Raw genomic sequence first — 18,401 nt, forward strand, 5'->3', positions numbered from 1 at the left:
CCATTCACCTATTGTACTCTATGCTACTTTCTCCCCACCCCCACCCCCTTCTCATTTATCTCTCCATTCTGCAGGCACCCTGCCTCTATTCCTAATGAAGGACTTTTGCCCGAAACATCAATTTTCCTGCTCCTCGGATGCTGCCTGACCTGCTGAGTTTTTTCAGCACCACTCTAATCAGAAGAGGTTGAATAGGCTAGGGCTGTTTTCCCTGGAGCGTCCGAGGCTAAGGGGTGACCTTATAGAAGTTTATAAAATCATGAGGGACACAGTCTTTTCTCTGGGATGGGGGAGTCCAGAACTAGAGGGCATAGGTTTAAGGTGAGAGGGGAAAGATATAAAAGATACCTAAGAGGCAACTTTTTCACTCAGTGGGTGGTGCGTGTATGGAATGAGCTGCCAGAGGAAGTGGTGGAGGCTGGTACAATTGCAACATTTAAAAGGCATCTGGATGGGTATATGAATAGGAAGGGTTTGGAGGGATATGGGCCGGGTACTGGCCGGGGACTAGATTGGATTGGGATATCTGGTCGGCAGGAAGAGTTGGACCAAAGTGTCTGTTTCTGTGCTGTACATCTCTATGACTCTATAACTGAATGAGGATAGCTCCTTCTTTATCTAAGTCAAAAAAATTTACACACAGAACTTGCCAAGGATGAAGTCCATCAGCACCCAAGTACTCATCAGCTCACAACTCCAACAATTTACTCAGTACCAGTTCTCTGGTCATTGTGATGTTCATGAGCTCCTCCCTCCTTTCCATTTCCTGATTTATCACTGCTTCTGGGATGTTACTCTGTGATGAAGACGGATATAAAATACTTGTTCAATTCATTTGCCTTTTCCTTATTTTCTATTATTAATTCTCCAGTTTCACTTTCTATAGGACCATCACTTACTTTGTTATGTCTTTTTTAACTATTTATAGAAACTCTTACTATCTGTTAGCTTTCTGACAAGCTTCCTCTTATGCTGTAATTTTTCTCTGTTTATTAGTTTTTTGGTAATTTTTTGCTGTATTTTATATTCTGTCCAGTCTTCTGACCTGCCATGTGTCTTTGTTCTATCATATACTTTTTCTTTAAGGTTGATGCTATTTTTAAAATTTCTAGTCAGCCAAAGATGCTGGTTCTATCTCTTGGAAGTTTCTTATTTGTCGGAATGTATTTATTGTGTATATTCTGAAATATTCTCTTAAATATCTGCCACTGTATCTCTATTTGCCAATCCTTTAACCTAATTTGCTGATTCACTTTAACCAAGTCTGCTTACATACTCTCATTGGGGAATTGGATTTGCTGTGATTTAAGACACGGGTAGCAGAGTGGAGAATGTAGATTTTAAGTAAAGATTATGGTTCTTTAACATTTACAACAATATTGACAGTGATACATTTGTAAACTCCCAAGTGATTTCTCCTTGTAAAGCTCCTGAGTCTTTCTCTCTCTTTTCCTACGACTTTGACACAATACTACCCCTGTGGCCTCTGTAGAGCTAGAGACTGCTCGTTCCCCTCCTCTGATAGCTGAGATCCTTGTTACATATGACAGATACCAAAGACTATCTTACCTGCAGCTATGCAGGGGCAGGCAGATCTGGTTCTGATGAAATGGACTGAAGGCAAAGGGGAGGAATGAGACTTCCTTGTGACTTTTCTTCATATTTCTTCTCATGATCCTCACTGCTACCTTAGAGCTTGAGAGATGGACTCCAATCTTTTTCCAATGGCTCACAGTAGCTCTGGAAATTCTGATTAAAATCTCTCACATTTCTGCTGCTGTTCTAGAATGGCCTCTTCATGGATGACTCCCAATGATCAGCATCCATACACCCTCCGACGGGACTCTTTACTGCTAGTTGTGTTTTCAACACTCGCTCTTGCTCACTTGTGATACATTATGTGGTAACATAACTACTTGTTTTGGTGGCCCCAACAAGATGCGAGCATCTGAGCTGGTGACGCTGCCTCTCTGAGGACTCCTTGAACTGCTTCTACTCCATTTCCTGCATCACGCTTGAAGGGCTTGTGGGCAGTCAGGGCTATGAATGCAAATTGGCAAAGATTCAAAGGCATCATTGTACAGATGATAGTTTATAGTTAGTAGTGACATTAATTTAATATGAAAGGGTGTTATGTGCCAAGTAGTAGTGTGATATCTAATTCTGTCACAGATATCTGGGAAATTCCCAACTTTACATCTCTTTCTGTGGAGTTCTGTACTGTCTTCTGCAAGAATGAGATAGTTATTAGTGTCAGAAATGGAATGTTTTTGTGGAGGATAACTGTGAGGGGTGGGTATGAGATGGCAACAGGATAAGGCTGACTGATAATGGGTGGCTATCCAGTTGGAAACGTGAGGAAGTGCCTTGAACAAGAGAGAAGAATAGGTGGAGTTGCAAAGTGTGTTCCTCTGAGAAATGCTATGTATGGGGCAAAAGAATGCTCGGAAAGTCAGAGAGGTTGCTGCTTGAATGTGAGGTGCTATTAACCTTTCCTAGTCTATTGAAGTAACTGAGTTACTTTTGGCACTAAATCTACATGTGAGGTACAACATTCCTGCTCTTCCCTGTTCCTTACCTACTATTTACAAATTCTGTCCATTAATTTCACTAAGCTCAAGACTTCAGCATTACAGCTGGGATGTTGTCAATTGCCACAGCCTTTACTATGTACCACTGCTGAATGTCACATGGAGTAACCAACCTGGCTGAACACTAGTAGCAATAATACTGGGGACCTTGAGGAAAGAGACAAAATAGTATACAGAGGAACCTCAATTATCCCAGTATTTGACTAACTGAATTTCGGATGATCCGAAAAAGATCGCAAAGTCCCAGTGTGTGGCTAGCTATGTTATCCGGCATTGATTATTTGACATTCGATTAACCGAACGAAATACTTCCTGCCCGTGTCCTTCAGATAATCGAGGTTCCTCTGTCATTCTCTCAACACATTTGGTCTATACACTTGTAAACACTTCACTCTTAAATCTTGCACTTATGCTCTACAATAATTGAGGAAGGGGTATTCATGGAGTATCCTTGCCTTGTTAGTTGTCTGGTTCTCCATCCACTCTCTAATCTTAACTAGATGTGATAGAACTGTAGAGTTTTGATTGATCAGGTGGTTGTGGCACCATTTGTCCTTGACTGTAGCTGATGCTTTTGAACTTCAGCGTGCAAATAACCCTGTTTGATCGACATGCACCTCATTCTAAGGTAATCCTGATGCTGTTTCTGACACACAATTTGCATTCTACGTTCTGGTTTGGTATTGCAGATTACAGTACAACCTCGATTATCCAAGTATCAATTATCTGAATTTCGGATTATCTGAACAAAATCTCAAGGTACCATAAAAACGGCATTAGGTAACTCAGCATTCAGTTATCAGTTAAACAGCATTATGGCGTGTATTGTCAGATAATTGAGAAATGCTCAATATCCGGCGCTCTTAAATTACTACCAAAATACCACCAAAATTGGAGGTGTGGTGGACAGCGAAGAAGGTTATCTCAGAGTACAATGGGATCTTGATCAGATGGGCCAATGGGCTGAGGAGTGGCAGATGGAGTTTAATTTAGATAAATGCGAGGTGTTGCATTTTGGAAAAGCGAATCTTAGCAGGACTTCTACACTTAATGGTAAGGTCCTAGAGAGTGTTACTGAACAGAGCGCAGGTTCATAGCTCCTTGGAAGTAGAGTTGCAGGTAGATAGGATAGTGAAGAAGGCGTTTGGTATGCTTTCCTTTATTGGTCAGAGCATTGATTATAGGAGCTGAGAGGTCATGTTGCAGCTGTACAGGACATTGGTTAGGCCACATTTTGAATATTGCATGCAATTCTGGTCTCCTTCCCAACTGAAGAATGTTGCAAAACTTGAAAGGGTTCAGAAAAGATTTACAAGGAGGTTGCCAGGGTTAGAGGATTTAAGCTACAGGGAGAAGTTGAATAAGCTGGATCTGTTTTCCCCGGAGCATCGGAGGCTGAGGGATAACCTTATAGAGGTTTATAAAATCATGAGGGGCACGAATAGGATAAATAGCCAAGGTCTTTTCCCTGGGGTTGGGGAGTCCAGAGCTAGAGGGCATAGGTTTAGGGTGAGAGGGGAAAGATATAAAAGAGACCTAAGGGGCAACTTTTTCACGCAGAGGGTGGTGTGTGTATGGAATGAGTTGCCAGGGGAAGTGGTGGAGGTTGGTACAGTTACAGCATTTAAAAGGCATCTGGATGGGTACATGAATAGAAAGGGTTTCGAGGGATATGGACCAAGTGCTGCCAAATGGGACTGAATTAGGTTAGGATATCTGGTCGGCATGAATGAGTTGGACTGAAGGGTCTATTTCCGTGCTGTACATCTCTATGACTCTATAACCTGCTTAGTTGATTGGGATGCCCCATTTACACCAACCTGGGGAGCAATTGGAGCAGGATTTGGAGGGTCAGAAATGAGGCCACTGACAATCACCCCACTGTCCTTGCCTCAGCCATTCCTTTGCAATCCCCAACACAAAAAGACTTTGCTCACTGTTGCAGCTCTTCATAGCTACATTGCTTGGGCCCACAGGGTTGGACTGGGACTTCAGTTGGAAGTCAGAAGCTTGCTGGGTCAGGATTTAAGTACCTAACTGGTGCTTGATATGGCAAGCTTTCTTTTTGGTGATGGTAAGGTATCTGTCAGTCTTAGCCCCCAAACTTACTGCATGCAGCATTAAATTCCAGTCTTTGTCTTCAGAAGGACTATGCAGCGGTCACTTCCAACAGTGCTATTGTGGGGAGACATATCTGTGATAGTTGATGCCAACAGTGGGTTCCCTCTAACAACAAAGTTTCCACTTTCAAGTATTGACGCTATTTAAAATTATGGGCTCATCCATTTGCAACAGAAGATGCAAAATCTCTTCTCTCAGAGTCATCAACATTTGGGAATCTCTTCCTGAAAAGGTTGTGGAAGCAGAAACTTTGAATATTTTTAAGGCAGAAGTGAATGAATTCTCGATAAGCAAGGAGGTGAAAGGTTATTGAGGTAGACAGGAATGTGGATCTGAGATTACAAGTCAGATTGGCTGTGATCTTATTGAATGGTGTAGCATACTCAAGGAGCCAAATGGCTCCTGCTCATTGTTCATTTGTCCTTACAATACCGCTCATCTTAATAACCAGATCAATCGATCAAACATGTTTTGCTTTAAACACCACAGATACTCAACAAATCACATAAAATACCCCTGTGCAACATTCTGAAATAATAGGCATTGATTTCATGTCCAGCTGACTTACTAATGGAGATATAATATATAAACACACTCCCTAGAACACAGTCCTCAGTATACGATTATCTGCTTTACAGTAATCTTTGAAATAATACATAATATTCATCTCTATGACTATGAGCAGAAAAATATATTTAATGCAATTTCTGTAGTGAGCAGTTCTAACAAGGGAATAATGAAGAGGAACAGGTGAATTGAGGATAAAAATAAATCAAAAAGAACCAATGACTCTAATTGTTAAGGGTTCAAAAAGTGTGAACTGGGTGATGCACTTGAGTAAAAGTGCTCTCTGTTTTGCATCAGGGATATAGTCGTATTCCAGACTGATAAAGTGAAAGTTTTATCTTGCTAATGGTTGTTAAAGGATTTTAAGTGAAAGGAACTTGGACAGGCTCAGACGTTCCCAGCAGATGTAAATCTGTAACAGAAAACTGCTCATCATTCAGCTCTAATTAGCACAAATTGGACAATCTTGCTCAGAGACACCATTGAAATGGCTGGCGTGGAAAATTGAAATGTCGTCTTGATTCAATGAGGGGCACTCTTGAGCTTGTGGGTTATGGCAATTAGGACAGCTTGGAGGGTGCTCTGAACTGCATCTAACACTTGCCAATCCTGACCTCGAGCAAGTGGCATGGCGATTGTAGTTTTGAAGTGCTGTAAAAATGTATTATTAACACCTTTGACTGATTCAGCTCAAAATTCACAAGGAACTTATTAATTTATTCGGTACATAGTCAATTTGGGTGTAATGCAACTCCAGTTAGATATTTGTGCTAGGTGCTATTTTTGCTAGTTTGGCACTGTTACTTTTTAAATCTTTGTACTTATACAAATTGATGTAACCTCACACTATAAATATTATGCTTATTTGTTGCAAATCCATTTTAGAGTTTATATCAGTTTGGTTCATGTCGTTCCAATTACTGTAAACAGGAAACTGTTAGAAGGAGAGTTTATATTCCATTTGTAACACTTACATTTGAAAGTTTTGTAGAATGCCTTTCCCCTTTAACTTATAAATACCATGCTGCAGTTCGATGTGTTCCTTTACTCACAATACTTATAATTCAAAGCACCCATGTGCACCATTTGCAGCTGTGGGGAAGGTATGTTTCTGTAGGTATATGCTCTGCTTCAGAAATTGAACTCAGGCTAAAACTTGAACCAGAACATCAGAAAAGGTGAATTGTTAGGAAGAAAGGGGTGCTTGCCCTCACATTGTGAATGTCATTTGTTCCTGCCTGATCTTTTTTCAAAGTAATACTTATTTATACTTTGGAGTAATAATATACTTACTAAAATGCCAGTGTTGCTGTGCAGAATTTGCTGTTATCCTATTTTTCTACACTTACCTGTGGTTTCAAAGGACGAGTACATTTCAATAAAATTGTGTACAAGATCTACTGCCTTTGGAGATTGAATTAATTTTACCAAATTAGTGCCATAATAGAATCACAATTAAGCATCAGGTAACTGCAGAAACATATGGGTAAATACATGAGATGGTGCAAGATTTTGCAAGCTTTGAAATTCCTGGTCTGAGATGAATTAGTTGATCTCAGATGAGGTTTTTTGCATTGACCTTAGTATCCCAGGACTACAGAATAAGTAAACCAGTTAAAGTTCCTCCTGTTTGCCATCTAATGGATGTTGGTGAAGGCTACATTTAGATTTGGTTGTGATGCTGTCTGTAGTTGAATAGTCCGCAAGACATCACTTTTAAATCTTGCACATAATAAATAGCTACTTGGAAAAGTATTGAGTATTGTTGTTGTCATGGAACCATATCCAAAATGAAGGAAGAACTTTGAACAACAAAAGTCTCCATCATAGTTTATTTTCTGACCAAAGTATCTTAGAAATAGCTAAGAGTTGTCAGGTAATGACAGAGCATGAACCTTTAAAATTTAAGTACCTAGTCTTCTTATCTCCCCATATAACCAGACTCAGAACCTGGTAATAACTGGGTGGTTCATTTTGACTTCAGGAAATTGACCTGAAACTGACTAATAAATCAATGATACTGTCACTTTAACTGACTTACAGTGGAAGCTGAGATCCTTGCTGATTATTGATTTTTGCTGTCTTAGATGTTGGCCTTCATATAAACAGACAACATTAAAGTTTACATTTTCTTTACCTTTTGAGTAAACGATAATATTGAATATCAACACATCATTTACCTAGCAAGTACTGAAATGGAGTCAGACTGATTGGCTGCAACAGATGCAAGGAATAGGCTGCATCTATTTCCAGTTGACATATCTGTCCACTTTTACTGATATATTAATGAAGTCAGTTTCTTTCTTTTGAGGTGAATATCACACTCTTGCAATTAATACTCACAATGATATTTGGAAATGCTCATATTAACAGTGTCATTAAGGGGAAAGAATTTACAAAAATATATATGAATGTACATATGAATAAGAACAGGAATATGCATCTCAAACCCATTCAAAAAGTTCATGCTGATCTGATTACTCCATATTCCCACTATGTCTGATAACTTGTCAGACCTTGCTTATCAAGATTCTATCTACCCCGTCTTAAAAGTATTCAAAGTCTCTTGCCTTTTGAAGAATAGCGTTCCAAAATCCTCTGTGAGTAAAAATGTCGCCTCATCTCAGTCTTAAATAGACAATATCTTATTTTGAAATAATGACCCTCGGTTCTAGATTCTCCGATTAGAAAAAAATATCCCCTGTACATCCAACATGTCCAGACCCATCAGAATCTTTTGTGTTTCAATCAAGTGGCCTCTTAATGTTCTAAACTCCAATAGATACAAGCCTAGCTTGTCCAATCTTTTCTCATATGACAATCAGTCCATTCCAGGTCTGGTAAACCTTCTCTGAACTGCTTCCAAAACATTTAACCCTTCCTTAAGTAAGGTGACCAATACTATACACTTCCAATGTGGTCTCACCAGTGCCCTGTATACCTGAAGCATAACCTCCTACTTTTATATTCAATTCCCCTCACAATATATAGGGAACATTCTGATGGCTTTCCAAATTATCTGCTGTAACTGTATACAGACCTTTTGTGATTCATGCATAGGACATCAGATTCCTCAGTGCCCTGTAAACTCTCGGTGTTTCACTGCTCACAATGTGTATCATTATTGTTAAATATTGTTAAATCACTATGTGATTTATGAAATATGTTAAAAATGATATTTTGTACAAAATTACTACCCATGTTAACCAACAATTCTTAGCTCTATTTCTTGTTGGTTTAAGTGGGAAACAAGGAAGTGAGTGCTGTAGTCAGGGTTCAGTCTATTGTAATGTAAAATCACATTGAGATTCAATTCTGAACCATAGCCGGTCCACAGCCCTATGTGAAATTTAATTGCATGTTTGTTGAATAATTTGGGTGTCATTTGAAAAGAGTTATTCTACTATTTTAACCCTTCATGGGTAACCTCTGCAGCAATAGAAATCTCCATGAATGAAATGGAAATAATCTGTTCTAGGATCTGCAAACATTGAGAATAAAGGCCCAGTGGATTATGAAATCATCTGAAAGTCTAGATTGGATTAGTGTCTTAAAAATGTCTGGTGGTGGATAAAGTTATAATTAATATTCTTTGTCAAATCTGTGTTGACATTGATATACAACATTTTAATAACATTTAGGTTGTTTGACATTATTTGCTCTCCCGGGACAATAAATAATAATTGAACTTGTATTTATACATTCACATTTAAATTAATAACATTGTGTTCTTATTATTGTTATGTGCATATTATGCATTTTGTACTGCTCCTGAAGGTACAGTTGAATTTCTGACAAATAGGAATCAAGTTATTGGATCACATTGGCAAAATGAGTTAGCAAGTTAATTTTAACTGGAAAATGTAATTACTATGTTGTACAATATTAGCATTCAAGCACTCGATTTTTATTCAGTGACCTCAAAAGTGAGGCATGCCTTGTGTTTTTTGTCAGATTCTAATTTATAAAATCAGCAAGTAGGAATGTAAGCAAAGTCAGTGTATTGATCGCATAGGAAAAGATGTAAATGTTTTTCAGCACTCATGGGGTTAATGTGATCATACATTACCTGTGTCACATAATCTATTTTAAAGGCTAAGAGCCATTGAAAGGAACACAATATCTGTTTAAACCTTTCAAAATAAAATGAAAACGAATAGCCTGTGCTGAATCTGATTTATACTCAAGACAAACTTCATTAACACAGAATGCCTCCAATTAGTTAAGCAGTTAATTTTGTCCAAGGGAATTGCAAGTCGGACTCTTTTCTCTCACCCAAAATTTTCAATGTAGTCTAAATATAACTGTGTCAGCCTGATAACAAAAGACTGTTCATCTGGGAATCTTTCCCTTGAGTTGTGTTCTTAATCATGATTCTAAGGACATAATTCTTAAAAAAATAGTATTTTCATAGCACTGAGTAATCACAAGTTTAGATTAAATTAAATTAATGGTGACATTCAGCCCTATTTATCTGTTTATATGTAAATGGAAGCATCAAAATCCCATTTATCTGCAATGACATCTTTGCAGCATACTCCTCAAGTCTGTGAAATACTGAACCTTCCTTCATTGAATTTCTGCAGCTCACACAATTACCCAGCCATATACTTAAAAGTAGAATTCTGAAAAATATTTACACAAAATTCTTAAGTCACTATATTTTCCTAGATGATTGTTTGCCATCAGAATACATGTGTTCAGAGCAGCTGAGAAGAAGACTCCAGTTTTGTTTGGATGAAAGATGCTCTAACATCCATGCTACAGCCTCTCTACCCCCAAAGGAAATTAGGAATTTAAACTGGAGTAAAACCGATGGATTCCTTTTTAAGTGTATGCTGTAACATAACCAATTTCCAAATGTTCACTGCACTCAATTAATACAACTGATAATTAACTCCTTTTTTTCTGATTTTGATACCAGAGCAAACAAGAAATGTTATCTATATTGTTGTCATTACATGGCAGATTATGTGAATTGTGATCATTGAGGTCCAAGATGAAGGAACTTAACATTTCAATGAAACCAGTTTCAGAAACAAGTAAATTAAACATAAGATAAGTTTAGTTATGTTTATCTACTGGCTCAGTTAAAAGACATAAGTATTATGGAGTGGCTGAATTATACTGATTGCTGCATAAATAAATTCATTCTAATCTGTTCTTTTGGAATGTATTTGCCATGCTCCTAATTACAGTGATCTTAGCAATTCTTCAAAAACAGAAAATACTGAAAGTACTCCACAGATCTGGAAGCATCTGTGAAGAGTGAAACAGAGTTAAAGTTTTAGGTTGATGACCTTTTATTAGAAAAGTTAAAGGTGTAACAGATTTTAAGCAAATCCAGAAGTAAGAAAAATCAGATATTGTAAAGAAAAAACACAGCATTCTCCAGATGTTGTCTTACTCTGTGGAAATGCATGAAGAAGGCAGTCATTCTAATGACATTAGATTATTGCTTGAAGAAAGAATGTGTATGCAGTATTCGGTTCCTACTGAAAATAATGCAACAAAATTTGAAAAAAATACAAAGCTGATGGAACATGCATAATTGTCCAGGTTAAAAACTCTGGAACATCTCCATAGGATGACTGAACTACTTTTAACTTGTAAGACTCAGAATCTTTCTCAAACCCTTTCATTCTGAACTCATCTTCCTCCCAGTAGCAATTTTCACCTTGAACCAATTGTTTTGTTTAGGTATGAAACAATGTTCTATTGATCATCATTGCCCTAACATGTTCCCTAAGTACATGAAGAGGTAAATCCAGTAACTTATCTCTAGTAACCTGTCTGCTCTGGATAAAAAAGTATATACTGTAGAAGAAAAGTAATGTTCTTTGTGTAGTTTTAGCTACACTACACATTTGGTTAAAAAGAGACATAAAGTGTGCCTTGATTTGCTTAAGTTTATTTATTTCCCATTACTTTGTAATTTAACACAAGTATTTAATCAACAATTAGACAACAACCATATTTTTGTCTCTCAAACCATATTTGACAATTCTCATTTTTAAAATCAAAAATTGCATATTTATAAAATTACATATATATTATAAATCTTATAATAGATATTTAATAAATTAGAAATACAAAGAGAATACACCAAATTAAAAATATCTGACTTATTGGGCTTTTAATAAAGAACTGCCAATTTATAAACAAGATATTTTTGAATTCAGATGTGGTTAGTTATTTCAACATATGTATCTTAAAATAATTTAATAACCCTTAACATGCAAGCCAACTTTACTCAAATCGTTCAGTTATTAAATCCAGAGGAGCTACATACCAGGTTTACTGATCCAATTATGTGCAGAAACAAAGGAATTGCTTTGCAGAGCATGTGTATTTATTCAATAAACCCGTTACATTCCATATATCTTTTTCTTTCTATTGGCAGTCTGTTTGGAGATTTCTGAGCTAATTAGACCCGAGATGTTTCCCCACTTTAGAAGTGATCAGGACTTCTGGGAGTGAAAGGAACAGGTCACTGCAGAAAACAGTTGCTGTTAAAGGAGACTACACATAGCAAAACACTTGGTACAGCCTTAGAAAGATTCACAATCTGAAAGATGAAAAGAACACAATAATGACACCAAAATTCGGAAATGGATGGACTTCAAGAGGGATCCTCTGGAGTTAATCATAGAATCCCTACAGTGTGGAAACAGGCCATTTGGCCCAACAAGTCCACACCAACCCTCTGAAGAGTAATCCACCCAGACCCATTCCCCTACTCTATTACTCTACATTTGCCCATGGCTAATGTACCTAACCCACACATCCCTGAACACTACGGGTAGTTTAGCATGGCCAATTCACCTAACCTGCACATCTTTGGATTGTGGGAGGAAACCCGCACAGACACGGGGAGAATATACAAACTCCACACAGAGAGTCGCCCAAGGCTGGAATTGAACCCGGGTCCCTGGCACTGTGAGGCAGCAGTGCTAACCACTGAGCCACCATGCCACCCAAAATTTAATCTGTGCCCTGTGTGCTGAAATATGTCCAAGTGCAGTTTTATTGCACAAATTAACATCTAAGCTACCTTCTCTTAGTAGCCTTTGAGCTAAATTGTTTTTGATAGATGCTGTTATATCAGGAGTTGCACCAAGAACAAATAAATAGGGTGAGTAAACTTGCCCCTAAAGCTTCCTGCGCCTTTTTAGCAGAGAACAAAATCACCTAAAAGCAGTAGCTGGAAGTAAAAAAGAAAAGCTGCTTAGTAAATTCAGCATTTACATTCTGCATTGGCCCAGGAGTTTCTGCAAAAATAAGAGACACAAAATATTTCAGAAGCCTATTTAAATAGATTAGCCTTCTCACTAGAGGTCTGACTATGATCCGTTATTATCAGTAATGATGTGAAAGCCACATAAATGTGTGTCACTTTCTGAGTATTATGTAATGGCGCACCTCCCAACTTAGTCAGAAACCTAATTCTGTTAATGATCATCACAAAGGGCCTTTATGTTATTCTCATCTGAAACCAATGAACCCCATTATACCTTCCTTTAGCATGACTGTGTGGAATTAGAAGGGGAATCTTCAGTTCAAGTCCAAGGCATTCGGAAACTTTCCCCTCAATAGCTATTGCCATAGGTCTGATCTGTTTTGAAACTTATTTAGATTGAGGAAGAGGAGAGAATCCAGTTCTGATAGAATCCTGACCAATGAACATATGACGACGTGACTGATAGGTTGCTCTTTGAGAGAATCAGCACAGGCACTATATGTGGAATACTTGATAGTACATGATACCAGTATGTCCATAGGGTATCCAAATACAAAAAAGTGGTCTCATCTTTAGAAAGTCCCAACTTTGTCATGTGCATTAAGGTAATGATATCCAAAAAAAGAGTCTAAAAGTCTTGTTGAATTTGCTGTTGGTTCTGTTGAATGGAGAGGAAGATAATACATTGATCAAAACCGAAAGAACTGTGGATGCTGTAAACCAGAAACAAAAACAAAAGTTGCTGGAAAAGCTCAGCAGGTCTGGAAACATCTGTGAAGAGAAATTAAAGTCAACGTTTCAGGTCCAGTAACCCTTCCTCAGTTCTGCCAGACCTGGTGAGCTTTTCCAGCAACTTCTGTCTTTGTTTCTAATACATTGATCAGTTTTTTTGGCCAGTGAATCAGTAACCAAGCAAGAACAGCATAGATTGGCTAATATCTAGAATCTAGAAAAAAAAGAATTGGGTGTGCTGGTATTGATACATAGAATTCTGACTAATTATTGACTAATTCTACTTCTAGATAAGTTGACACAGAGATCAATTATCAATTGTTTTTTCCGAAGCTTAAAGCTAATTTGTCTTTGACTTATTCTTCATAAGAGATTTCTAGGGTTTTGGAGATAGAAGCATGAACTTGCTGCAAAAGATAAAATGTTATTCTGCTCATTCTTTTGATGGCAGATGTTGCTTTGTGCATTAGATGGATTCTCCCTTTGTAAGGATAACATATTTCTCATCTGTTTTTGACATTGTTTAGACCAACTGCAAAATACTGTTGCTGTTGCCAGCATTAAATAAATAAAATTTGACCTCATGACAAAAGTATGGCAAATGCAGTTCAGGTCTCCAAAGATATGGTGAAATATTGCTTTGTGCCTGATAGGGTGAGTTTACAGAGAAACCTCAGCTGTTCCTTTTATGACTATGTAGTGTGATGCAAGCTTGCATCTATTTATCTCACAACCAATTCAAAAACAGGTTTTCTGGTCATTATGACATTACTGTTTGTGGGACTTTGCTTGGTACAATGTGGTTATTACATTTTCTCCTACATTACAACAATGAGTAGATTTCAAAAGTAGTTCATTAGCCGTAAAGCGCTTTGGGATATCCTGAGATTATGAAAGACACTACAGAAATGCAGCTTTTTTTAACCTATCTGTAAATGTAGAAAATGTTATGGTATTTTGATACTTTGAACACACTGCCTGTTTGTTTGTTGTCTTTCCCTGAGTTTTCATTGTTAATACGATAAAGGAACTCCTTCACCCTGACTGTGTGGTTATGATGAGGAATTCCACACAAAACATTCATCTTTCATGCTATGGCCGCCCTGAATCTGCAGCATTTCTTTTTGGTTTTTTTTCCCACTTGATGTTTTATGGACCATGGATTTGAATGAATTCATGTTTGAATTCTTAGAAATAGAATAGATCATTGTTAACAATGTTCATCCCCATGGCCCGGCTGATTGCATTATTTTATACTGGATATTAAAATATTGTGCCAGCAGAACAGACTAAAATTAAAGTTTTTTGTTTTTATTTTAGACCAGAGATTATAAGCAATATGTCCAAATAGTTGCTCTACATGTCAACTCTTTAATTCTTGGCATTAAATGACTATTCAAACCCTGGGGATTGTAAACAACTATCGATTGTTCCACCAGCTTTCTGAGCAATCTTTCACTAGTGCTACCTCAGCAGTCAATATTTGGACAATATGAGACAGTTCTATTTGATTTAAGCCAGATTGGAATTTTCCTGTTTAGTAGTCCAAGTGAATCCAAGCAGTTTTCTTTAAGCATTCCCCTTTTAACCATTCTATGAAAATACACTGCAGAGTAAGTAGGGTTTCACATACTGGAACATTTAGTTTTGTTATGAGAGGTTGCAAGAACAGAGAAATTGGATTAAACAACTGCAATGTGGAATTAGCCCTGGCTAAGAGGATATAAATCAGAAGAAAGAACTCTGGCTAATCTTTCCTAATGAAAGCACATCCTAGGTTAGATCAGCAAAAGCCTCATAAACTTGGAATTGTACCTGGGACTTCCTGCTTTGTTGCTCGTTGCTTTAGCAATCTACTCTATTAGAGGAATTGCTTTGATGTGTTCACAATGATACAGTGGGAAAAGAGCTTTAACATGTAACTGAGAATATTTCTTGGCAAAACCTGATTTCATTCATTTAATAATCTCAGCTATTGTTTATCATACTTGGATTACTTCTCATTAGTGTATAGGGGAACTGTTTAAATGACAGTTACTAGAAATGTCACGAAATAGTGAAGGAGTTGGGGTAGGGTTGGCTAACCCTATCGCAGGAGTTTTATTTTTCTCTATAACCAATAAGAACAGCTTGCATGTATATAACACGTTTAACATAGTAAGAGATCAGAAAACACTTCGTAACAGCATAATCAGACAAAATTGACACTCAGTTAATGTAGGACACAAAAGCTTTGTCTAAAAGTTAGGTTTAAAGGAGGAGGGAAACACAGAGATTTAGGGAGGAGACTGCATATGGCTTTTTTTTATATTAGTGACATCTTCTGGCCTTGACACCAAACAGGATCTAATATGCATACAAAAACAAAATACAGTGGATGAGAAATACTCAGCAGATTTGTCAGAATCTGTGGAGAGAAAAACACAATTAATGTTTCAGGTTTATGACCTTTCATCGAGTGTGCATACCTTTTCACTCTATCTTTTAGCAGGAACATTTACTATATGTATGAGAGAAAAATATTCACATTCACAGACTACTCCACTGAGCTTTCCCACTGATTCATGCTCTTGATTATGACTTTTTTACAAAAGGTCATACAAGTACCAAGAAGCTTAAAATTAGAATGACATTGAATTTACAGCACAGCAACTAGTGATTTGGCTCAGCTGCTCTATATGTTGGTGTTTATGATGTACATAAGCTTCCTCACACTCTCCTTTATCTAACCATATCAATAGAATCAATACTGAATTATAAAGAGGAAGGTTTTCAGCAATTTGTTTTCCCTGAAGAGTTTAGACTATGGCATACCGTACTGCAAGTAGCTATAATATTAACTCCTTCACAATTGGATAAATATCTAAAGAAAGCATAAGAGGTTGCAAGAACAGAGAAATTGGAGTAAACAACTGCAATGTGGAATTAGCACAGACATGGTCACAACAGGTCAAATGGCCTTTTCCTATGTTGAAATTCTAACAATTCTATGGTAAATCCTGTCGATAAATAATATTAATGACTAGACTCTGTTGGTGTTGTAATAGGCAGGACACACAAAATGTTTGTTCATTAAAATCAAGGTGGTGTGCAAATTCTGTGCACTTTGTGTAATATTCACATGATGTTTCAGTACTGAATGGTGATATCCATATTAAACTTGTGGTATATGACAACAGAGGTTTTCATATGTTTGTGTGCAAATATATCAAAATGTTCACAGATTGCAATGGTAATTAGAGGTCAGATTGTCTTAGACAATCAATATGATTTGTTTCTCTGTAACACAAGACATACCGTCATTCTGCAGTAGTGAGAGTTTGTCAGTTACAAATCTTCTTAATTATCAGCATAATTTGAGCTGCTGTCTAATATCAATACCCTTCTATGACAAGAACTCAGTTTAACCAGTCTGCAGTAAATAATAATAATTCTGTATGAAATCATTTGCCTCAGAAATTAATGGGTCAGATTTGACTGCCTACCTGTGCCATGGATTGTGTATCTGTCCCGGTGCCAACTCCTCTGCCACGTATATTGTTAGCCAATCTAGGTTACCTTAGATATTATTTTCCATCAAGGAGATAAAGTATGAGAGCAGAGGAAGTTGTGCCAGTGTTATTTACGTATCTTTCATCTGTGAATATGTTTTGTAAATATTGTATACACTGGCAAAAGTAGTGAGCCCCAGCATGGGGGCAGAGTTCACATGTGAGGCATATTCCATTGTCAGTTTTTACATTGAATACTGTTCAGTGAAGTCTTGCCACAGTAATAGAATACAATGAGCCAGCTTACAGCTTTATATAACTCAAAGGATTAATTAAGAGGGCTTTGAGTAGCAATGCAATGATAATGACCAAGAAATTAGAGCATAACATGAATCCATATTCAAGTTTCAATGCCATTTTTATGCTGGTTATGATTTTTAAATCTACATTAAATTGAATGTGAATAAAGATCCTATTAGAAATGTGTCCCATGAGAGTTGCCTTAAACAATTATGACAGCAATTTTTAAACGTTGCAAAATGAAGAGATGAAAGTGAAAGGTCTTTAATACAGAACATCATCAAGGTTTGAAGACAAGATAGAATGAGAAGTATGGATTTTGTAATGCCAGACTCATGTTTTAAAAGCCTGAAAATTGAAGGAAGAAGAGATGAGGGAAATGAAGAGTTCCATGTTTTGAGGATCTAAGAAGAAAGTGGCCTGACATCCGCACATTGAGCATAAAATGAAAATAAGGAGCACGTGAGACAGTTTATTTGTAGTTCAGAAGAAACAATACAGGAAGGTTTAGAGTCTCTTAGGCCATTATGGAATAGAATAAAGAAAAGTATATAATGGTGAGACCTGTAAGCTCGAGGTTTTTGTTTTGTCCGTTGGTGCAGTGTAGCAAGAAAGGTGCCTAAAGACCTTCATCCTGATATGCAATCATTATTTAATATCCTAGTTCGAAACAATTCAGTTAGGCAATGTAGTCTGATGCCACCTGACATGTCCTTAGGTACTCTGGATAAATTCTTGGATGCAGGTAAAGAAAATTGCTGCATCTTCTAGTCATCTTTCACCTTAACAAGCGCAAACAAGGCAATGTGTGGGATAGTTTTCTTTATGTATAGCTCTGAAGAACAGCATAATGCCTCTTTTAAGCTGCACGATTGATCATGTGTTGAGAAAGTGAAGAAGGGGTAAATCAACAATTGGTGTTGACAGTTGATGTCTTGGGACCTGTCAAGGGTAGACTCAGGGACACATCATATTAGAAAGTGAGGCCCCAGACAGTGCTGAATGTTCCTGCCAAGCACTGAGCAGCAACATTGTATTGCAGAAATCATATCTTAAAATTAGTCTTTTGCACTATGTATTTGTTTAGAAAACAAATACTATGCAGCTTGACAAACCCTTATGTAATTTACTTGTCCATTCAGGTGTATTTAAATTCATGGCAATTTAGTTCAAGTCGAGTATAAAAAGCCTTGTACGAAAAGGTGTAAAGGAATTTAGGTATAAGCTGAATTCCTGAATACTGCACCTGCTATTGTACTGAGCCAAACTAATAGGGGTGGCATGGTGGCTGTGTGGGAGTTTGCACGTTCTCCGTGTGTCTGCGTGGGCTTCCTCCCACAATCCAAAGATGTGCAGGTC

At 37.3% G+C, this 18,401-nt stretch overlaps 1 protein-coding gene and 1 long non-coding RNA gene across 2 annotated transcripts in view; one reads left to right on the top strand and one right to left on the bottom strand.

Moving 5' to 3' along the window:
* Positions 1-18,401, top strand: part of LOC122543345 (complement C1q-like protein 2) — a 44,869-nt gene that overhangs the window by 22,336 nt on the left and 4,132 nt on the right. The window lies entirely within an intron of this gene.
* LOC122543346 overlaps positions 13,343-18,401 on the bottom strand; it is a 12,441-nt gene continuing 7,382 nt past the window's right edge. Inside the window, exon 3 of the long non-coding RNA XR_006310004.1 lies at positions 13,343-15,658. This is a non-coding gene — a long non-coding RNA (uncharacterized LOC122543346). The remainder of the gene's footprint in view (positions 15,659-18,401) is intronic.

Source organism: Chiloscyllium plagiosum, chromosome 43, assembly GCF_004010195.1.
Source record: "Chiloscyllium plagiosum isolate BGI_BamShark_2017 chromosome 43, ASM401019v2, whole genome shotgun sequence".
NCBI classification, from domain to species: domain Eukaryota; kingdom Metazoa; phylum Chordata; class Chondrichthyes; order Orectolobiformes; family Hemiscylliidae; genus Chiloscyllium; species Chiloscyllium plagiosum.